Source organism: Suncus etruscus, chromosome 8 (genome assembly GCF_024139225.1).
Source record: "Suncus etruscus isolate mSunEtr1 chromosome 8, mSunEtr1.pri.cur, whole genome shotgun sequence".
Classification (NCBI taxonomy): Eukaryota; Metazoa; Chordata; class Mammalia; order Eulipotyphla; family Soricidae; genus Suncus; species Suncus etruscus.
The window spans coordinates 42,479,223-42,503,591 of NC_064855.1; the positions used below are offsets into that span (position 1 = coordinate 42,479,223).

The 24,369-nt window shown below is 39.9% G+C and overlaps 1 pseudogene; it reads right to left on the reverse strand.

Moving 5' to 3' along the window:
* Window positions 1-591: 591 nt before the first annotated feature.
* The window catches only part of LOC126015919 (60S ribosomal protein L36-like), a 94,469-nt pseudogene continuing 70,691 nt past the window's right edge, over window positions 592-24,369 (reverse strand).

Consider the following 24,369-nt stretch of genomic DNA (forward strand, 5'->3'; position numbering starts at 1 on the left):
ACTCTAGATTAATCTTTTTTGCAAAATATAATAGTAAATGTGATAGTAAGATAAAATTTTAAAATTAATTACATTTTAATTTTTTAAATGAAAAATTTTCACATCTATACTGCAGGCATTTATTTGTCTCCTAGGAAATCTATTGTGCAACTAAATGAAACAGAAGATAAGTTCAGAAAATTCTTCTTTGAAGATATAGCAGAGCCATGTATTTCTGTGGCAAAAGTTTTGGGTTTGAGGTGATTCTGTTAATTTTTGGGCCACTTTGAAAACTTAAAAACGATTTCCATTACCATCATGGGACACAGACAAAAATATAAAGAGCTAATTTGGGAAACCTTACAAAATAGACAATCTTTGATTAATGTGTAGATGAAATAAAAACAGAATAAAGTTACATTCATTAGCATTTTACTTTTAAAATAAAACCCAGTATGTGTTTAAATACCTACAGGAGATCTTCTACAGGTTATTTAAGGAAGCTAGACACAACACAAACATTTTATTATTGACAATCAATAATAAAACAAATTATTTTCATCTTAGAAGAAAATAGAATTAAAAGTAAATAACTCCATTTTGGAAAGTGTCTCAGATGTGGAGCTTTACAAGTTTACTGTAGAGGCCACACTTTCCACTGTACATTTCCGTCATTGTTTGGTTGCTTTCCCCTGTGAAAGCTGTTAGGTTCTGAAGCAAAGATTTTAAAGGCTGTTTTGTTGGCAGCCTCGGATGCATCTGTGACCTCACCAAAGTGGAAGTGAAAGCTCTCCGTTTTTCTTCATTCTTCTTCTTCTTCTTCTTTTTTATTTTTGCAACAGTAAATCTACCAATTTTACAGTCAGTTGAACAGCAATAGATTAATTTGTGTCAAGTCTGCATTCACAAAGAAAATCTGAACTTCAGGGCCTTGAATGGTTGAAACTGCAGTGTGATGGCTGAAAGATAGACACTTACAGCTTGTTCTAGAAAGATGCAGGCAGCACACTGTCACCTGCTTCTCTGCACAGGTGCTGACCCCTCGGTCGATGCAGGGCCTCCTGATGGGGTAGCAGGAGGGCTGGGCCTTTGTGTGTTACAGAGAAGGCTTTTCCAAGGCCTGGCCCAATGTGCTCCGGCAGCCACAGGAAACAGAAGAAAGAAAAGGTTAAGGGCCATTTCGAGGGCCAAGATGGGTTAAATTTAGTTAACATCTGAGGTTATAGCTTTTAACAACAGCTTCAAGAAAACTTATTCCAAGATGCAATTTGTTTCTTCTTTGTCAACTGTTTTATTTTTTCACTCTATTGATAGTGACAGCTTAACAAAGTTTTTATATTCTAGAGGTTTTCATCCTTTAGAAAATAAAGAACTGTGTTCTTAAAAAGAGATGCAGGTGGACGACTTTATAAATGCTTCCATGATTTTTAAATTGGGGGCTTAAAAATAGGCTCCCTGCTTGGATAAGCTAAAAAATAATCTGGGAGGGGTATTGACAAACTCCCCATTAGAAATGGAGGAATGCTTCAGCAGTCAAACACATCTATATTAGATGCTTCTTTGTATGTGTTTTACTTTCAACCAGCATAGTTGAATTTTCCAACTTGGGGCTGAGAATTAAGGAAGACACCATTTCAATTTTGACATATGTATTTTTTTAATGCAGGAAACAACCATAAATACAACTAGTTGTTTATTATTTTATTTATTTTATTTTTTGGTTTTCGGGGCTCTGTGCTCAGGAATCATTCATAGTAGGCTCAGGGAACTCTAAGGGGTGTCAGGGATCAAATCCAGGTTGCCTCATGCAAGGCAAGAATCCTATCTGCTGCTTACTGCTCTGGACCCAGTGTTTATTATTTTATGAAAGTAAAAATGTTGGCCACAGATTGTGCCCATTATATTCTTGTCAGTTTGTTATTTCATGTTTAGTGCTTAAGGACTACTGTATTTAGAAAACTAGTCTCTCAAGAAGGAGACATGCCTTTCAAAGTTTATGATCACCTCAGTCTGAGATTGAGTGTCTTCTGCTAGACTAAGGCCTGTTTATCTCTAAACTATGTTCTGATGATCAATAAGAGTGTTGGTTTTTTTGAGAAGATATTCTTTTAACTAAAATTTTTATATGTTGAGTTTGGGTTCCTAGAATCACATTTTCTACCTGATGGTCAGCATGATAATGTAGATTATACAGCTAATACTGAATTATAATATATACTTGCAAACATGTATGTTCAAATATGATTATGTTCATGTTTGAAGAGCACATACTAATTCTCATTTGATAAAAGATGTATTTTGCATAAAAGAACTTTCCAAATACCTAAATTTTCATTTCAAATGAACACAAAGCTTCTTACCATTTTGAGTATGGTACTCTATATATTGCATTAACAAATTTATTGTTTCTGAAAATGGAGTAATGATTATCTTTCTAAGAATGGGGTTACTATTAAAACTTATTATGTAGTAGAATTTAGTATAGTCACAGCTGTCTATACTAATTATTCAAGCCCCAACTTTTAAAAATGCAATTCTACTTTTTTTTTCTTTTTTGGTTTTTGGGCCACACCCGGCGATGCTCAGGGGTTACTCCTGGCTGTCTGCTCATAAATAGCTCCTGGCAGGCACAGGGGACCATATGGGACACCGGGATTCGAACCAACCACCTTTGGTCCTGGATCAGCTGCTTGCAAGGCAAATGCCGCTGTGCTATCTCTCTGGGCCCGCAATTCTACTTTTTATAGATTTTTCTTAAACTTCTCTCTTACCCTTATGCTTTCAAGTACCTTTTTTTGCTGCTGCAATTGCCTACCTAACTTTGATAGTTCTTCTCATCTGTACAGTTCAGTCTGGTTTAATGCAAGATAATATTTAGGCTTTTACTAACTTATTCCAAATCAGCCCACAAACAATGTCCCTGGGGACCGCCATACCATTCATTTTCTAGCTTTTAAAGGAATATGTCTGACAGTGTGTTAAAAAGAATGCACCAGGCAGTCTATATATTTAAAAAGAATATATCTGCCAGAATAATATTTGAGCCTCCCTGCTTAAGTGGTTGTGATATTCTCCCTTAATGTTTTCTCCTCTGGATTATATAAGTGTCTGTGTAGAGATAAGTCAGCTTTCTTGCTCTGCTCAGACCTCACTTTCAGTCTCTGCTCCTAAACTTGTGCCCTAAACTGGGAGCTTTCCAGTCCAAATGCCTAACTCCCACCTTTTCCTATTCATAGTTGATTGGACAAAGCTGGAACCCATATCTATATCAGGCCACAGACTGTGACAACTTGTTTATTCAAACTGGGAGCCATGTAAGATGGCAAAGCCCTATAATATTAATTAAAAATCCATCTCCATGGGACACATACATAGATGTACAGAATAACCTACAGAACTTTAAGTTCAGTATGCTTAGAGATGAGTATAGGCTTACAGCCAAGTTCTTCCCAATAGAATATATAAAGCAGAATACCTATGTTTTGAGAAAAACCTGGTGTGCTGTTAATGGCTTAGAGGTGGTCTCTTTAATTCTCACAAGTGTTTTTGTGTAGGGTACTGGAGAGATAATATGGCTAGTAAGGTGCTTGCCTTGCATGTGACTGCCCTGGGTTCAATCCCTGGCACCCCATATGGTCCCCCAAGTCCTACCAGGAGTGATCTCAGAGCACAGAACTAGGATTAAGCCCTAAGCAACAGAAGTAATGACCTCCCCACAACAAAAATACCTCAAGTATTTAAAGTATAGATAGCACATTACATGATCACCATTATAAGCAGATATATGTGGAACTTCTAAAAGGTTTTCTTAGGAGTGTAGGATTTCCTTTATTTTAACTGGAGCTGGAGTTTGGAGAGCTTCTGGATCATGAGAGTATCATGTAATGAAAACCATATGTGGCATAATGAAGTGCATTCATGAATGCTTTATGAGGAGAGAAAAGCAAACTTGTAACCCTGAAGCTAAATGTGGTTCTCAGCTAGCTGGTGCCTAAGCTACAATGTCTTCTGTTAAGTTAGTAACATGAGCATGCTGATCCTAAAGATGTGTTGTGTATGTAAATATTTCATGGGATTATTATGTTACTGACCCTACCCTGATGGTGATTGTGCCCTACCCTAGGGTGTGACCTGGCATTCTGCCCCCACCCTAGAGTGGTACCTGATTCTGCTTCCACCATTGGGTGGTATCTGATCCCACCATTGGGTGGTACCTGATTCTGAGGGATAAAAACAAGGGTCTGTGGAAGGTGAGAGGCTTTTTGCTGGAACTAAGGCTGAGACTTTGGACTTCAGTCTTGTCCACCGAATAAAGCTAATATTTCCACAGGCCTGACAGTCTGTGAGCTGTTTATCTGCCATTTCAACTCAGAACCATCGGCTGGACGGGGCGGCACTCCGAGCTGGAGGGGAAAGACCTCATCCTCCATCCCTCCATCAGTCAACCCCTTCAGGGGCTGACTTGCAACACAGATGAATTGGCCTACAAAGAAAATTGAGAGAGTAGAATAGATATGGGAAACAGAATAATGAGACTGAGAAAAGAACACAGAAATGAGGCATAACATTTCATTTCTAACATTCTATTTCCCATGGTATTCCTTTGCTACTTTTAGATCATCAGACATCTGTGCAGCTTTAACTCTTTTTTATCTATTGTTGTGAAGTGTAGTGCAGATATACAAATGACTACTTGCAATTTTCTAACCACAATTTGTGCTTTTTGCTTCTATGTCAAATCTTGCTTCACCTTCTACCCAGAATTCTCAATCATCTTTCAGCTTCAGTATTACCTCTTCCATAAGATGCTTCCTTCCCACTGTTGGATCAATTCCTTCTTGGATCCTTTCATTGTAAGTATACTTATTCTAGAACATTCCTTTTTCCTCTCTTCTAATACCATCGCAACTTTTGTCACTTTCATTGTCTACATCATCATTCTCTTAAAGGCCAGGGCTACCTACCCATTTGCTAGTTATGTGTCATCTTTAGCAGCCAGCCTAAGCCCTGTATATCTTCAACGTGTATTAAATATTTGTTGGACGATTGTGGCATTGTTCAATAGCACAGCCATTGTACTAGGCATTTTTCAGTTGTCTCTGGAAAGTAAGAGAAATATTAAATAATATAAGTAAGGAGTCAGAGGAAGACTGAATGAATATAGGAGCTTTGGTACCATGATTCATGTCTTCCTTTGGAAGTTTCACTTTTTTTCTTTGACTTGAGTGCTTAACATGAAGATGTATTTCTTTTTTTCTTTTTGTTCATTTTTTTTGTTTGTTTTTGGACCATACCCAATGATGCTCAAGAGTTACTCCCAGCTCTACACTCAAGAATCACTCCTAACTGGCTCTGGTGACCATATAGGTTGTAATTGATAATCTTTGACAAGTGACACTATTGTATCATGTATAGTCTCCATGTACTGATTAAGTCCTGGATAGTAAAGATGTTTGTCTATAAACTGTCACTAATTTTAATGATTGAATTTTTGCTATTAGAACAAAGTTGAAGTTTTTTCTTTTTTTAATTGGCCTTCAGGTTATTTGTTTTCTAGAATGGGGCAGTGAAAGCTCTGAATCATAGTTGGCACAATCAAAGCTACCTCTCATTTGAACTTAGATCATTGTCTGTTTCCCCGACACCCTTGAGTGGCCCATGACTCACATGCATGCTTCATCAGCATGTGCAGACTGCCCTGAAAGGAAAGGAGAGGAAATAGGCAAAGGAGATGCTATAAAAGCACTACAAAATGAGATAGGAAGGATGTTCATATGCTTTAGTGTTGCAAAGTTAGAGAATGAAGCACAGGACAAGAAAAACTTAAACCTGTGTGGGATGTCTAAAGACCACGGAGGCATATACTGGCTACCAGTAATGCCAGCAAGAGGAGTATAGACCAGAACCTGGTGGAAGGGCCAGCTGGTTTGACCACATTGTGTCTTTGGTGATGTCCAGGAGTCCCTTACCTAGAAGGCTTCTAGTCTCTCAGTGGTGTAGGATTTACATCTCTGTGTCTCAGTTGATTACATCTCAGAGCTCTCAGAATACTATGCTGGACAGAGTCAGCTTCTGAGGAAAAGCAACATGCTGATTTGATCCCTTAATCCACCATAGATAACTGTAGCTCTCCTGAGGGGGGCAGTACACACAACCTTTAGGAGAGCCAAGCTGGAAAAAGCTGTAGTATCAGAAGCCATCTGCCAGTGAGGGAGAGGACTAGGAGAGGGAAGAAAGGGGTGGGGTGGGGGTTGGAGAGGAAAGAAAAAAAGGATCACATCAACACTGAGAAGTGACTTCCAGTTAGTGCCACACCCTGGCTCTGAGAGAGCTCTCTGGTCTCACTGAACTGCCTTCACTATCTGTATCATCTGCAGCTTCAGTGCTTTCTGGAAATGCTTCTGTCACCAGGATGACCCAGGCACAAGAACTGGAAGGGTGGGAAGCTAGTTATAAAATATTGGCCAGTGTTACTATTATTGCAGCACTCTCTGGGGCTTACCTAGATATGTCAGGCAAACATTTCTTCTACCTAGAATCTAGTCCTGATGAACTTTGTTTTGTATGATGCCCAGGGGCACTCATGCTATATGCATTATCCTCTTGTTTTCTCTTCTCTCTCCTTCACCCTTTGACCACCAACATGAAACCTTTCCTGCACCCCCAAGAAGGTGAGTCTTATTTTGGATTCCCTCCGCATTTGAAAGCAGCTTACAGGCAGAATGATTAAACATTTGTGTCTGGTTTGTCTCTAAACTAGAAGCCTGGATATTTGCCATTTTTCTACTTTCAGAGCTTGCTACTTTGCTATATTTGCCATTTTTCTACTTTCAGAGCTTGCTATTTTGCTGAATTCTGCTGCTCATTTCTGCAACAGAAGATAGGAAGGAATGAAGGGACAGAAGATGTGGGAGCGGAGGGTTAGATGGGAAGTTTTTAGCATGTTATGGCAGGAGTTAATAGTTGTTCTCTGAACCACATCAGCTTTATTCCCCTGATGCTCACATAGGATGATGTAGACTTCCAAGAAGGAAATTCTCAAAGCATGACTTTTGACATGATCTGGAAATTTTAAGCCCAGTTACTGCTGATTTTATGCCATAACCTAGTAGGCATGTGTTAGATGCAGTGAACCACACTTTGACCTTCCCTTGGGTCAGATCTAATCTAGCAGAGGAAAAGACTTCAACTCATTGTTCTTGTGCCTACAGCTGCTTGAATTGCTGCTTGGAGGTGAGGGGGGGTGGAGAGCAGGACTCCAGAGGAACTACACAATGGACAAGCAAGGTCAAGGAGACCAGAAAAAAGGCAACAGAACATGTATGATGAAAGACAATAGGGTCTTTCCCTAAGTCCAAATAAAAATGGGCTTCCATCCAGAAATGAAGAATAGTTTAAGAACCCTGTTCCTACAGTTTATTACAATAGCTATGGTTGAGAAGACCATGGGCTAAACAGCTATCATGTTACAGCAGCCTCATGTTTTCCTTGCAAGAAAGAGGGCGACAGAGCCTGCTGCTGCTACAGAATCAGGGAACCATAACTGAACCCTATTTCCCTTTTGAGAATGAAAATATGACATCAGTAACTTTCCTTCAAGTTTATGGTTCTAACCATGTACTCTGTATGATGCCTACATCCTTACATTTGCAGTCTCTGAGAGCAAAAATGAGCTCAACCTGGAGGGAAGAAGATAGTATTCCAGGCAGCATCAGCCACTCAGAGTGGCTATCCCTGGATGGAGATCCCTGGCACTGGACTGAGTGGGAGAGAGTGTGGGCTTTGCTAGAATATGTGACTGCACTTACACCCGAGCTTTGTTAACTCATTTTCTTTTCCAGGTTATTGAAGATCTTTTCTTTTCCCGTTTGCTTGTTTATCAGCCATATGAGCATACAAACCTAAGTGGAATGTCTAGTAAATATTAACTGCAGTTTTATTGCAATTATTCTGAGACAAAATTTTCCACAAAGTACTATTCAAGGTTCCCATGAAATAGAGATGTCAGAAGCCCAAAGAAGAAGCAGTAACATTGGGTCCATTCTGAAAGAGATCTGTAAGAAATGTTTTGCATCACTTTGACCAAGGGCCAGTGGATGAGAGTGGTACCTTCACATCTGCTGGTCTTTGTGCTGCTTTACAGCCAAGAATTCCTGCTCCTTTGCCTCCTGCCAGAAACTTGTCCCTACCTTCCTAGTACTATTGCATGTAGGTCAGCATGGGGCATGTTTTTGTTGACATTATAATTCCTACAATTACTTTGGTAGGGCATGGGGATTCCCAAATTGGGCTCAAGAGGCTTCAGAGGCTCCATCAGTGATTTTGTCCCACTGAATGGGGTGGTTCAATGCAAAGGGTAAAGATGAGATACTACTCTACCCTACTGTGCCCGAGATACTGGCTCTCCCCATCGGTGATTTCTCTACAGCTACACCCACTAATGTATGTAGACTCTGCTCCCCAAATATATTCTTTTGTTATTTATTTTTGGGGCCAGCCCTGGCTGTGTTCAAGGCTTATACCTAATTCTGTGCTCAGGTATCATACCTGCATCTGCTTTTGAGTACCCTATGCAGTACTGGGGATCAAACTGGAGTTGACCACTTTCAGGTATTTTTTTTTTGGTTTTGGGGTCACACCTGGCGGTGCTCAGGGGTTACTCCTGGCTGTCTGCTCAGAAATAGCTCCTGGCAGGCACGGGGGACCATATGGGACACCGGGATTCAAACCAACCACCTTTGGTCCTGGATCGGCTGCTTGCAAGGCAAACACCACTGTGCTATCTCCCCGGGCCCTTCAGGTATTTTTAATCCCTGTTCCATCTCTCTGCCCTCTCCATTTTTGGGACAGGGGCCATAGCTCCTGGTGTTCAGTACTTACTCCTGGTGCTCAGTAGTTACTCAAGACTACATGTGATGCAGGGGATCAAAACCAAGTCTCCTGAGTACAAGACAAGTCCCTCCCCCACTGTGCTATCTCTCTGGCCCCACCCAATCCCAATACACTCTCCAGCTACTGCTGACTACTTCCTAAATGGTGCAACCTGTTGTCCCATGTTTCTTCCAGAATTTGTCATCCAATAGCTCCTGGAGAGCACAGGCTGTTCTAGTTGAACTTCTCAATACAGTGCTTGAGTGGGGTTGTGGAAAGAAGGAGGAAGAGAAGTGAAGAGGGGTGTGAAATGTGGAAGCATCTGTGCAGAGGAGGGTGGGGTTGTGACTGGGCTGATAAGAGTTATGTTCCCAGGAGCACAGAGGCGCCTTTGAAATATGGCTGCCTGGATGGAGGTCCCAGCCCAGCCTTTGTTGTGCCTTCAGAGGGGTTATTTATACATTTGTTCTGCTGCAGTGTTGCCTCCTCTGTTGGTGGCATTCAAATGTCACTGAAGTAGTGTTTAAGAAGCAAGCAGTAATTATTCGTTGGGTACCCAGAGGTGGGGATCAGAACTGATAGGGAACAAAAGCATCCACACTTGCTTTCTGTTCCTACTTCAGGGGAGATCTATTATTTCTTCATTTCTAGCCAGAGGAAAGTTCTTGGAATCAATGAAATGAGAGCATTCATGCTGTCAAAATGCATCAAAATGCATCCATATTTAGAATTTTGGAGGCAGGGAGTATACATTCTGGCCTTTATGCTGAGGTAATTTTATCTTTCTTTTTTTTCTCTTATTTCAACATAATTACAAAGTTATTCATGATTGAGTTTCAGTCTTTCACTATACACCAGCTTTTTACCCATGATTTTATCTTTAATTCTTCACACATAACTAGGTTAAAAGTAAAGGAGGTACCGTGTCCATGCATCCAAACTAAAAAAAAAAAAAAAAGTAAAGGAGTAAAGGATGTTGAAATATTTGACTTAAAGCAATTTTCACATGCCTTAATTCTTTTCCTTCCCATTCTTAGTTTAGCAGCTTATTTGACAGAAGCCTAGAGCTTTATCTTTTTTTAATTTTAATTTTTTACTAATTGAGCTTCTGTGATTTTCAATACTGTGACTGGTTTCTCACATAATTCCAACTCATATTCACTACCAGTCTAACTCAACTCTCTTCCTCTCTTCCCTCAAGGACTCCAACACTTCTTCCTTTCAATCCCTTCCTCCCACTGACTCATTGGCTCAGTCCTTTGTTACTATCTTTCATTCCATTATGTACTACAACTTCTTAAACATTCATCCATCATTGGGCATTTGTAATTGTTTCTATACTTGGCCAATGTACTAAGTGTAACGATGAAATAGGTGTGCATATATCCTTTCAAAATAATGTTTCTGTGTTTAGGGGATAGATACCAAAAAGTATTATCATTGAATTGTATGGGAGTTCTTTTCCTGGGTTTTTTTTTTTTTTTGAGAGATTCCATATTGCTTTCAAGAAAGAATGTCTGAACCAGACAACATTCCCATTAACAGTGAATAAAGGCTCCTTTCTCACCACAACCTCATCAAAACTTGCTGTTTCCAGACCTTCTTATATGTTCCATTTTTACTGGCATGCGATGGTATCTCAGTGTTGTTTTGACCTGCTTTAACCATGAAAAATGATGAGAACTTTTTCATAAACCTGTTGGTCATCTGTGTATCTTCCATGGGGTGGGCAAGTGTTTCCTTGCCCCATTTGTAAATGGGGTTTGTGGGGGTTTTTGTTGTTGAATTTTGTGAGTGCAAAAGCCTAAAGCTCTACTATTATATTATCAAAACAAGTTCTGCTGTTCTGACTACAACTGAGATCAGTCGAAGAATCATTCAACTAAACCCTGATCAACCTGCAGATCCACGAGAAATAATGACAAGGATAAACAATGTAAAGAACTAGATTAGAGAGTGCTTTGGTATATAGTAATAGAAAACCACAATTGAGCAGAACATTTCCTGGAACCACAAAGAAAGACTTTGGGCTTCAACAATGAAAAGGTCCAGAGCCCACACTGTCGGGCTCATGACAGTATGCTTCAATAGTGGAGACATCCTGTATCTCTTAGCCAAGGGAATTTCCCAAATACTTGATGTGCAAAAACAAAAACAAAATCCCTTACCATACCAGCCCCATCTTTTTTTTTTAATTTATATTTATAGCTTTTAGACAGGGGCTCCTGCCTGCTTTTTTATTTTTCTTTTTTAATTAGAACCATAGAACATGAATCATCTTATTTGACCTCATATTTCTCTAGCTTCCTATAAACTGGAGGGAAAAAGTGGATGGTACCAGGGGCAAAGCAAAGCAGTCTCATTAGCATTGAGTGGAGATAAAAAATGATCAGACCTAAATACTCAACCCAAAATCAATGACAATAGAATCAAGAGATCCAAACTACAACAAGCTATACACAAACAGGACCTGTTAAACTAGCAGTCCAGGGACTGAGAGTGAAGGTATAGAATGCATGTTTATTGCACCATTTATAGGACTTTCTATATTTCTGTAAAGGGGATGGACAGATGGCTTGCTAGAACGTCATAGCATGGATAACTGTTTCAAATTATCCCCAAGGAATTTTAACCAAAAGGCCCACTGTGGACGTCTCACCACTGCATGGATAGTTGGTGAAATTCCATAGAGATATTTTTGAGATTCATATAATGGTACTGACATTATATTTCCTTCATATTATTTGGTCTAAAATTATTCTCCCTTCTGCTGTGCATATTTACAGGCAAAAAATATAGGCTCTATTAATCTCTTTACCTGAAAGATTCAGCATCAAAAACAATTTCTTTTTTCCTTGTCTTTGAATGCCATAGCAGTTTGTAACAGAAAAGATTGCCTTGCTTCAGGGACTTCCCCTAGATACTTGAATACCTGCTAACTAATCTGCACTTCAAAAAGGTTCGGTCAGAATAGCATTGGGCTATAGAACTAATTAAATTAATATGAGTCGTTGATGGTGCTAGATGATGGTGGATGAATGGTGAGGCCTTTCTCAGCCAGGCACCTGCATCCCATCCCAGCCAGCAGGTCTGTGGGTTCAGAGTAGTGGCAAGGAAATGACCCACAGCAGTTAGATTTCAGGAGACATGACACTTTATTAATAATAAACCCTAACCACCATATGTGGCTTCTAGGCTAGCCTTTAAAGTAGGCTCTCTAAGCAGCCCTGCACTTAAGCCTGTTTCTGTTCTCTCTCTCTCCCTGCCTCCTCCTGAGGCTTCTACTGAATCTCTTTACACCCCTCAGGCAACTACTTTGTTACCTTCCATAGACCCCTCCCAAAAATGGACTGATCTTACCATCAGGTAAGATTAACATTTTGCCCTGGGTGGGGATGACATTGGGCTATTTAATTTTATTAGGTATAGATTATGTACCCCTTTCAAAATCTGACCTTAGGAAGTTAGTTATTTGTTATGAGCCTCTAGATCTAAAGCAGGGGTCCTCAAACTTTTTAAACAGGAAGCCAGTTCACTGTCCCTAAGACCATTGGAGGGTCTGACTATAGTAAAAACAAAACTTATGAACGAATTCTTATGCACACTTGATCAAAACTCTCAGCAAGATGAGAATGAAAGGAACCTTTTTCAATATAGTTAAGGCCATCTACCATAAGCCAGTGGCAAATATTATCCTCAATGGAGCAAAACTAAAATACTTCCCTGTAAATCTGGCACAAGGCAAGGCTGTCCTCTCTCACCACTCCTATTCAACATAGCACTGAAAGTCCTTGCTATAGGGATCAGGCAAGAAAAAGATATCAAGGGAATCCAGATAGGAAAGGAAAAAGTCAAGTTCTCACTGTTTGCAGATGACATGATACTCTACTTAGAAAACCCTAAAAACTCTACCAAAAAAGCTTCTAGAAACAATATACTCATATAGCAAGGAGGCAGGCTACAAAATTAACACACAAAAATCAATGGCCTTTCTATACACCAATAATAATAGGGAAGAAATTGATATTAAGAAAACAACCCATTTACATTAGTGCCACACAAACTCAAATATCTTTGAGTCAACTTGACTGAAGATGTGAAGGATCTATACAAAGAAAACTATAAAACTCTGCTCCAAGAAATAAGAGAGGACACGTGGAAATGGAAACACATGCCCTGATCATAGGGCATTAAAATGACAATACTCCCCAAAGCATTGTACAGATTTAATGCAATCCCTCTAAAGATACCCATGACATTCTTCAAAGAAGTGGATCAGGCACTTTGGAAATTCATTTGGAACAATAAACACCCTCGAATAGCCAAAGCAATTATTGGGAAAAAGAATATGGGAAGCATTACTTTCCCCAAATTTAAACTTTACTACAAAGCAATACTTATCAAAACAGCATGGTATTGGAATAAAGACAGACCCTCAGATCAGTGGAAGAGGCTTGAGTACTCAGCAACTGTTCCCCAGACATACAATCACCTAATCTTTGATAAAGGAGCAAGAAGTCCTAAATGGAGCAAAGAAAGCCTCTTCAACAAGTGGTGTTGGCACAATTGGATAGCCACTTGCAAAAAAGTGAATTTAGACCCCCAGCTAACATCATGTATGAAGGTAAAATCCAAATGGATTAAAGACCTTGAAACCATAAGGTATATAGAACAACACGTAGGTAAAACACTCCAGGACATTGAGACTAAAGGCATCTTCAAGAAGGAAACTGCACTCTCCAAGCAAGTGAAAGCAGAGATTAACAGATGGGAATATATTAAGCTGAGAAGCTTCTGTACCTCGAAGGAAATAGTGCCCAGAATACAAGAGCCACCCACTGATTGGGAGAAACTATTCACCAAATACCCATCAGATAAGGGGCTAATATCCCAAATATACAGGGCACTGGCAGCACTCTACAAGAAAAAAATATCTAATCCCATCAAGAAATGGGGAGAAGAAGTGGACAGACGCTTTGATAAAGAAGAAATACAAATGGCCAAAAGGCACATGAAAAAATGCTCCACATCACTAATCATCAGGGAGATGCAAATCAAAACAACTATGAGGGACCACCTCACACCCCAGAGATTGGCACACATCACAAAGAATGAGAGCAAGCAGTGTTGGTGGGGATGTGGTGAGAAAGGAACTTTTTTTTTTTTTGCGTTTTTTTCTTTATTTAAACATCTTGATTACAAATATGATTGTGATTAGGTTTCAGTCATGTAAAGAATACGCCCCTTCACCAGTGAAACATTCTCACCATCAATGTTTCAAATCTCCCTCCATCCCACCTTACCCCCACCAGTACTCTAGACAGGCTTTCCAGTTCCTTCATTCATTCACATGATTATGGTAGTTCTCAGTGTAGTTATTCTATGACTGCACTCACCACTCTTTGTGGTGAGCTTCATGAAGTGAGCTGGAAGTTCCAGCCCTCCTCTCATTGTCTCTGAGGATTGTTGCAAAGATGACATTTATTTTTCTTAAAACCCATAGATGTGTGAGACTATTCTGCATCTCTCTCTCCCTCTGACTTATTTCACTCAGCATAATAGACTCCAGAGAAAGAAACTCTTATCCACTGCTGGTGGGAATGCCAACTAGTTCAACCTTTCTGGAGAACGATATGGAAATTCCTCCAAAAACTGGAAATTGAGCTCCCATAATATCCAGCTATACCACTCCTAGGAATATACCCTAGGAACACAAAAATACAATACAAAAACCCCTTGCTTACACCTATATTTATTGCAGCCTATTGCAATATTGCACCTATATATATTTACCATAGCAAGACTCTGGAAACAACCAAGATGCCCCACAACAGATGAATGGCTAAAGAAACTGTGGTACATATGCACAATGGAATATTATGCAGCCGTCAAAAGAGATGAAGTCATGAAATTTTTCTATACATGGATGTACATGGAATCTATTATGCTGCGTGAAATAAGTCAGAGAAAGAGAATAAGAGGCAGAATGGTCTCACTCATATGGGTTTTAAGAAAAATGAAAGACATTTCTCAACTATTTTCAGAGACAAAAGAGAGGAGGGCTGGACGTTACAGCCCACCTCATGAACCTCACCACAAATAGTAATGAGTTTAGTTAGAGAAATAACTACCTTGCAAGCTATCCTAAAAATGAGAATATATGAGAGAATTAGAAAGCCTGTCTAGAGTACAGGTGGGGGCGAGGAGGGGAGGAGGGATATTTGGTACACTGGTGATGGGAATGTTGCACTGGTGATGGGGGGATGTCCTCTTATATGACTGAAACCCAACCTCAATCATGTTTGTAACCAAGGTGTTTAAATAAAAAATAATTAAAATTTTTTAATTTGATTAAAAATAATAATTTAATTTAAAATAAATATATAAAACAATGATAAAAAGAAGAGTTTAATCAGATCAAAGTTCCTGTGTCCACAAAGTGGTTCCAGTTATAATGTTTTTTTGCTATTTTAGGCCTATTGACAGAGTAAATTCTTTAATTTCCATTAGTTTTATTATATCCCAAGACCTCATTGCTAGGATGGGGGGCTATCTATATGCCTGTATCAGATTCATCATTTGGATCACTCGTCTGCCTTTTTCCAAGAACTTACCTACTGGGAAACTGAGTTAATGGGTTGATGGTACTTTGTATATATGAGGTTGATGGAACCATAAATTAATTAAAAACAAACCTGATTCTGTATCTACAACGGGAGAATTTCCCCCATTGAAGAAGCTGACGTGGCTGTGTTCCTTTTTCAGTGCTAACTCTAGCCTTCCATTTATTTTACTTTATGGTTTTATGTTTGTTTGTTTGTTTGTTTTGGGGGGCCACACCCGGGGGCTCTTGGTATTTACTCCTGGCTCTGTGCTCAGAAACTGCTCCTGGCAGGCATGGGGGACCACCATATGGGATACCGGGATTCGAACCGTCCTGGGTCAGCCGCTTGCAAGGCAAACCACCATACCACTGTGCTATCTCTCCGGCCCCTGGCCTTCCATTTTATGGCTTCATACTTGGAGGTGCTGTCTCTGGGTCTTTGCTTTCAGGGCATGCCTCCAGGATCCTATTCCGTCAGTTATGCTCTGCAAGTTCCTCTGGGCTTCTTCCCAGCACTGCCAATCTCTACTGTTGGTTCTGATGTTAGCTTCATCTCCCATGCAAGATGTCAACCTAGGGTTCTGGTTGCCTCTGAATAGTGATTTACATGCTTGTGGGGGGCTACCTATTTAACTTTGAACTATGCTGATGACCTCGAATGAGGCACCTGGCTTCTCAGAATTTTCGTTTTGTCACCTGCAATTGCCTCGCTCTTGCAGGTTTGTTGAGAGATTTAAAGAAAATAAAGCACCACCTTGGCACATAGCACATGATAGGAAATGTCATTGCCTTGCTTGTCTCATCGCAAATCAATTGTTAAGGGCTAAGGAATAGAAAGTGCTTGCTCTCATTGCACCTTCAAATGGGGCTGGTTCTGTGAGAGATGGTGTTTCCTTTATTTTATTTTATTTTTTTTGAAAAGGGGATGCTGAAGATGGTCTGAGGCTCCAGTACCTCATGGGGTTCAGAAATTCTCTTTAGGACCCAGAGAGATAGCACAGCGGCATTTGCCTTGCAAGCAGCCGATCCAGGACCAAAGGTGGTTGGTTCGAATCTCGGTGTCCCATATGGTCCCCCATGCCTGCCAGGAGCTATTTCTGAGCAGACAGCCAGGAGTAACCCCTGAGCAATGCCGGGTGTGGCCCAAAAACAAAAACAAAAAAAAAAAAGAAAAGAAAAGAAAAGAAAAAAAAAAGAAAAGAAAGAAAGAAATTCTCATTTGTCCTGAACCTCCACTTCCTCTCCTTTTCATTCTGTGACCATATTATTAGCTCAAAGGAGAGGTGGTGAAAAAGTAGAGGATGAAATCCTCCTTAGAATTGCTACGATTCAGTCACTTGGCCACCGAACTTCTGCTGCTCATCTTGATTGAGAGAGATAACCACAAGTCCAGGATTTCATTTTGTTTGTCTCCAGTACAGCCAGCAGAGCTACATGTTCCCTCATGGGGCTTCATACAGAGCAGTGTCAGGGTTATTAATGGGCATGATTAGAATAAACCTTGGTACAAACACACAGACCTTTGTTAAATGATTGATAGTTCCCATTGGAAATGCCAGACTAGAGCCTCAGAAGTATTTATCTGGTAAGAGAGGAGTTCTGAATTTGTGTTCAAGCATTCTTTTAGATTCAGAGCTGACAAAGGAAGGCACATAATGTGGGACACCTCCACTGGGACTTTCTTTTCAAATATCATTTGGGTCAGGCTACTTCTATGCAAATCATTTAGAACATTTGTTCTATTTTTCATTAGCATAATATCTCCTAGGTCATCACCTCAGCTTCATTTCTTTGAAACCTTTCTGAGACAAGAAAGGCTACATGGGGAGGTAATTCTGCCTCTTTGTGAGAGAGGTAAGAGTGTTTCTTCACTTCTCTGGCTGCTCTAGGTGTGTGCTTTCCCAACATTGTAGAAACCGTATTTTTCAGTCAAGAATGAAATTAAAACCCTGGATTACACAGCTCTGTATCTCCAAAGAGCTCTGAATTCTCCCCAGAGTGCACTTCTGTACCAGTATATACATGTTAGCTAGGAGACATGCCCACACCGAGTAGAGGCAAAGGGTTTTGTGCATCACAGACTCCTTGAAGAGGACACTTAGGATACACCTCCAGATGGAGGGTCTGTTTTGTATAGGGATATCTATGTTTCAGTTTTTTTAAGGGATGGCTTCTGTTTCAGTTTTTCAGCTACACTCAGTGATTTCTGACTCTACTCAGGAATCACTCCTTGCTAGGTTCAGAAGATCTTAGAGCCAGGAATTGAGCATACAAGACAAGCATCCTATCTACTGCACTTCCGCTCTGGCTTTCTAAGGGTAATCTCTACCATCATTTTATGATCTGGAAGAAAATGTTCTATTTCTAAAATAAATAAATAAATAAATAAATGAATAAATAAAGTGAATGAGACAAAGCATCAGTACTCTGGCAGTATGGTCTTGCTGCTCTTTACTTTCCCCAAAGCCTCGTTTTTCAGTTTGGCACTTTATTTGCATGGGCACAGAGAATGAGCACAGATGTTGCCTTTGCTGGAAACAGCCAGGAGGCCAGGAGAGCCATGAGAATGCTGCTTTCAGGAACCACCACATTACCTAACTGCATAGAATAGGTGTTGGTATCCTTGTGGCAGCTGCTACTTTCTGTGGATTTGAGGCTGGAGAAGCTTGCATGGCAGGGGAAAGTGCTGGTATCTTTCTCCCTTACCCTCCTTCTCTCTTCCACTTAAGACTCCTGCTCCAAACTCACCAATATTAGCTAAGCTTGAAGTCTTGGGATTTCCTCCTGGAAGCTAGCCAGAAAGGACAGGCTCTTCCATATCGAGGGCAGACAGGCTGTGCATCACACATGATTAGACCTGTCCATGATTCAGAATGTCCTTGAATCATGCCAGGTAGATGTTTTTTAAATCTCCATATCACTACATGTGACAAAGCTGGACAGACCATTAGTTTAAAAGGGCTGCCTCTAAATATTTATAAATAATGGGGCTTCCTGATTTCCTGCATGAGGCTGCAGAGAAAGACCTCCAGCAAACGTAATCCCATCAAGGCTCACCAGCAAGGTAGGCTGTCCCCACCCACAAAGGGTGGTGCCAGAGGAGTGTGGCAGCTCTGCTTCACTTCGCAGCTGCCTGCACTTTCTAGACAATGAACTCCACCATTATGCTTAGAAAAAAACCACACTACTGAGAAGTGCTCAAATCAAGCAGAAGAGGGCAACACAAAGCCTTGACTATCCTTTATATCATAAAGGAACTAGCAACAATGGAAACTGGTTTAGAGTGAACAGGTGTGCAATCAATCTCTAACTACAAAGGCCTATAATAATGTCCTAATGTATTTATCTACAGAACCAGGTGAAGAATATGATTGGAAGCCAGGGACTCTGACTGTAGTGATTACTAACAATATATTTTAATGCCTTAATTTTATTAGGTATAAAATAACCCTTCAGCTTCTTTGCCCACAGTAATTATTAGAAACATAGGGTAGACACCTAATTTTGTGCCTCCATACTCAATCATACTAGATACCATATACAGTGTCTTGGTAAAATACTCCAATTTACCCATTTTCTTTTGCTTATGTCTTCTATTAGGACCTAAAGCATATTATGAGTGGGACCTGTAACTTAAGTCTGTGGCGTGCTGTTGACTGTTTCAGTGGTTTGAATGATCATTTCCTTTTCCACCATATTTTTTCCTACTTCTTTCCCTCTCTCTTTTCTTCTTCTTCTTCTTCTTCTTCTTCTTCTTCTTCTTCTTCTTCTTCTTCTTCTTCTTCTTCGTCTTCTTCTTCTTCTTCTTCTTCTTCTTCTCCTCCTCTTCCTCCTCCTCCTCTTCCTCCTCCTCCTCCTCCTCTTCCTCCTCCTCCTCTTCCTCCTCCTCCTCCTCCTCCTCCTCCTCCTCCTCTTCTTCTTCTTCTTCTTCTTCTTCTTCTTCTTCTTCTTCTTCTTCTTCTTCTTCTTCTTCTTCTTCTTCTTCTTCTTCATCAATTCAGTCTATGTCACATAAAGCCCACGCTGTAAGTTTCTCTTTAGGAAAGGAACAGAAAGCAACAGAAGATACTACATAGGGTAGCCATCTCTTATAGTCCTCACTACCACATTGCTTATTACTCTTGATATGAAATAATATTTTATTTAAACACATTGATTACAAACATTATTGTGGTTGGGTTTCTGTCATGTAAAAAACACCCCCCATCACCAGTGCAGCATTCCAATCACCAATGTCCCAATTCTCCCTCCTCCCCACCCCACCTGTACTCTACACAGGCTTTCTATTTCCCTCATACATTCTCATTGTTAGGATAGTTCTCAATGTAGTTATTTATCTAACTAACCTCATCACTCTCTGTGGTGAGCTTCATGAGGTGAGCTGGAATTTCCAGGCCACCTCTCTTTTGTCTTTAAAAGTTATTGCAAAAATGTCTTTCATTTTTCTTAAAACCCATATATGAGTGAGACCATTCTGTGTCTTTCTCTCTCTCTATGACTTATTTCACTCAGCATAATAAATTCTATGTACATCCATGTATAGGAAAAATTCATGACTTCATCTCTTCTGACTGCTGCATGATATTCCATTGTGTATATGTCCCATAGTTTCTTTAGCCATTCATCTGTTGAGGAGCATCTTGCTTGTTTTCAGAGTCTTGCTATAGTAAATAGTGCTGCAATGAATATTGGTGTAAGGAAGGGATTTTTGTATTGTATTTTTGGCTTCCTAGGGTATATTCCTAGGAGTGGTATAGCTAGATCGCATGGGACCTCAATTTCCAATTTTTGAAGGTTGTAAGTCTTTCCTCTAAATTCTAGCACAAGGCAAGGCTGTCCTCTCTCACCACTCCTATTCAACATAGCACTGGAAGTACCTGCTATAGCGATTAGGCAAGAGAAAGATATCAAGGGAATCCAGATAGGAAAGGAAGAAGTCAAGCTCTCACTGTTTGCAGATGACATGATACTCTACTTAGAAAACCCTAAATAATCTACTAAAAAGCTTCTAGAAACAATAGACTCATATAGCAATGTGGCAGGCTACAAAATTAACACACAAAAATCAATGGCTTTTTTTTAATACACCAATAATAAGGAAGAAATGGGCCGGGCGGTGGCGCTGGAGCTAAGGTGCCTGCCTTGCCTGCGCACGGACCGCGGTTCGATCCCCCGGCGTCCCATATGGTCCCCCAAGAAGCCAGGAGCAACTTCTGAGCGCATAGCCAGGAGTAACCCCTGAGCGTCACAGGGTGTGGCCCAAAAACAAAAAAAAAAAAAAAAAAAAAAAAAAAGAAAACAACCCCATTCACATTAGTGCCACACAAACTCAAATATCTTGGAGTCAACTTGACGAAAGATGTGAAGGACCTATACAAAGAAAACTTTAAAACCCTGCTCCAAGAAATAAGAGAGGATACACAGAAATGGAAAAAACATACCCTGCTCATGGATTGGCAGGACTAACATCATTAAAATGGCAATACTCCCCAAAGCATTATACAAATTTAATGCAATCCCTCTAAAGATATCCATAACATTCTTCAAAGGAGTGGATCAAACACTGTTGAAAACCCTGCTCCAAGAAATAAGAGAGGACACACAGAAATGGAAAAACATACCCTGCTCATGGATTGGCAGGATTAACATCATTAAAATGGCAATACTCCCCAAAGCATTATACAAATTTAATGCAATCCCTCTAAAGATATCCATAACATTCTTCAAGGAGTGGATCAAACACTGTTGAAAATCATCTGGAACAATAAACAACCTCGAATAGCTAAAGCAATCATTAGGGAGAAGAATATGGGAGGCATAACTTTCCCCAACTTTAAACTGTATTACAAAGCAATAGTTATCAAAACAGCATGGTACTGAAATAAAAACAGACCCTCAGATCAGTGAAATAGGCTTGAATACTCAGAGAATGTTCCCCAGACATACAGTCATCTAATATTTGATAAAGGAGCAAGAAGTCCTAAATGGAGCAAAGAAAGCCTCTTCAACAAGTGGTGTTGGCACAATTGTCTAGCCACTTGCAAAAAAGCGAACTTAGACCCCCAGCTAAAATCATGTAAGAAAGTAAAATCCAAATAGATTAAAAATCTTGATATCAGGCCTGATACCATAAGTTATATAGAACAACACATAGGTAAAACACTCCATGACATTGAGACTAAAGGCATCTTCAAGGAGGAAATGGCACTCTCCATACAAGTGAAAGCAGAGATTAACAGATGGGAATACATTAAGCTGAGAAGCTTCTGAACCTCAAAGGAAATAATGCCCAGGATACAAAAGCCACCCACTGAGTGGGAGAAACTATTCACCCAATACCCATCAGATAAGGGGCTAATATCCCAAATATATAGGGCACTGACAGAACTTTACAAGAAAAAAAAATCTAATCCCATCAAGAAATGGGGAGAAGTGGACAGACACTTTGATAAATATGAAATACAAATGGCCAAAAGGCACATGAAAAAAATCACTAATCATCAAGGAGATGCAAACCAAAACAACTATGAGGGACCACTTCACACCACAGAGATTGGCACACATCACAAAGAATAAGAACAAGTAGTGTTGGCGGGGATGTGAAGAGAAAGGAACTCTTATTCACTGCTGATGGGAATGCTGTCTAGTGAAACCTTCATTTAGCGAAGTTCATCCCTGTCATTGATGAATTGCCTAGAAATTGGAAAACCTTCCAACTCCAAGGCACCGGACCAACTGTATTTACTTATTTTTCTGTTTTCTTCTCTCTTATAATTTGTTTTCCCTTTCTTTTTCTCCTAATATATATCTTAACTAATTATTTTTCTTAATTCAATTATTTCTTAATAGCTCAGATATATCCTATGGGCCTCCAAAAACTTAAGAATAGATCTCTAGTGCCTGTCTATATGTAGGCATGAGTTTGTATACACTGGACTCCTCTCTGATTGCCAAATCAAAATTGTAAATAATTCATGCCTATAGTGTGTATAGTTCCTCTTATTTATTATCCCTCCTCCCCCACATCAGAAATAATTCTATCCTCTCATCCCCAAATTCTGATCCATTATCCCTCCTTATTTAACCTCTTTACACTCAGTTCTTAACTCACTAGGTACTGAGACCAAGCTCCTCCCCCAATCAGCCACAACCCAGCTCCCAAAGTGAAAGGACACCCTCTCAGTCCCATATCTGATGCCCTGGCTAGAAACAACAACCAACACTCCTGCTGACACATTCTATGTGGCCCTTCTTCTCACCCCCCCCCCCAAATGTGAACTGTTGCATGCTACTGGATTCAGCTTCATAAGGGCCCCCAGCTAAAGGACACTACCTGATCCCTTACTGCTGCAAATCATCTACAAATCATTTCTCAAACTCAACAGGACCATGGTGTGGAGTGAAAATGTGCCCTGGATGAAAATGTGACACAAGAATATCTCAAAAGACTTCAAGGAAATGCCTATAATTCCTTTGTATGTTTAATACCTCTATAATAATGCCTCTTAGTGTATTTATTCTCAGGAATCAAACTCCCCCTTGAAAATTTCTAATACTGCTCTGGCACCAACTTGCCCCAGTTTTGATATGACATCCAGACAACGAAGAAACTGCAACAACTTGATCTAAGAGCAGGTTGCCCTATCTCATCACCTAATGGTACGATGAAATCAGGAGAGCGTGTCATCCTTTAATCCAGGGGTCCTCAAACTTTTTAAACAGGGGGTCAGTTCACTGTCTCTCAGACCATTGGAGGGTCTGACTATAGTAAAAACAAAACTTATGAACGAATTATCATGCACACTGCATATATCTTATTTTGCAATGAAGAAACAAAACAGATACAAATACAATATGTGGCCCACGGGCCATAGTTTGAGGACCACTGCCTGTGGAAAAAAAAAATAAGATCACTAACTATAGAAGACTGACTTTGACAATCATGACTGGGCAGAACTTATCCTGGGACAAATAAGAAAGAACCTAGCCTAGGCTTAGGCCTAGCATTTGTACAAAAACCAAGATCTCTAATTCCAGAGGTCTGACTTTGACTACTGTGACTGAGCAGAAGTTCTGGAACTATAAAGAAAGACTCTATCCTGGACTTTGTCCTATGACCTGTGCAAATACCAAGATCTCTAGCTACAGAGGCCTTATCATCCACAACTGAGCGGGACATTTCCTGGCACAATAAAAAGGCCTTGGGGTTTGATAATAGCATGTACAGAGCCTGTAGTTGTTCCCATGGCAGTATGCATCACGAGCAAGAAACAATGTATTTCTTAGGCTAAGGGAATTCCCTTTCTACTATCCCCAATACTTACTGTGCATATGTAAAATAAAAAAAAAAACACAAAATGTTGCCACACCAGCCCTTCTTCCTTTTTTCTTTATCTTCTTTTTCTTTCTTTTTTTTCATTCTTGTGGTTGTTATGTTGTTGTTGTTGTTGTTTTGTTGCTGTTGTGCTTTTTTGTAGTTGTTGGTTTGTCTTATTTTGTTTTTGTTTTTTTTATTTTTGTTATGCTTTTCTTCTTTTTTTCTCATTCTTCTCTTAAACTGATATTTATAGCCTCAAGAAGGACCCCTTTCAGTTTATTTTTTCCAACAGAAATACATAACTTGAATCATCTTGTTCTGTCTCATAAACAAGCTATACACAGAGGAGACCAGTTACTCTAGCAGTCCAGGAAGGGGGGAGGGGCAAATGAGGAAGATGCAAGCTGAGAACTGGGGTGAAAGGAGGACAACACTGGTGGTTCCTGATTCCTTGTCATTATGTACCTTAAATATTAATATAAATATTTATAATTCACTTTGGTCACAATAAATATTATTAAATAAAAAAGTGAAAAAAAGAAAAACACATCACAAGCAAGACAGTGGAGAAACAATGCAGGCAAACTCCATACATAGA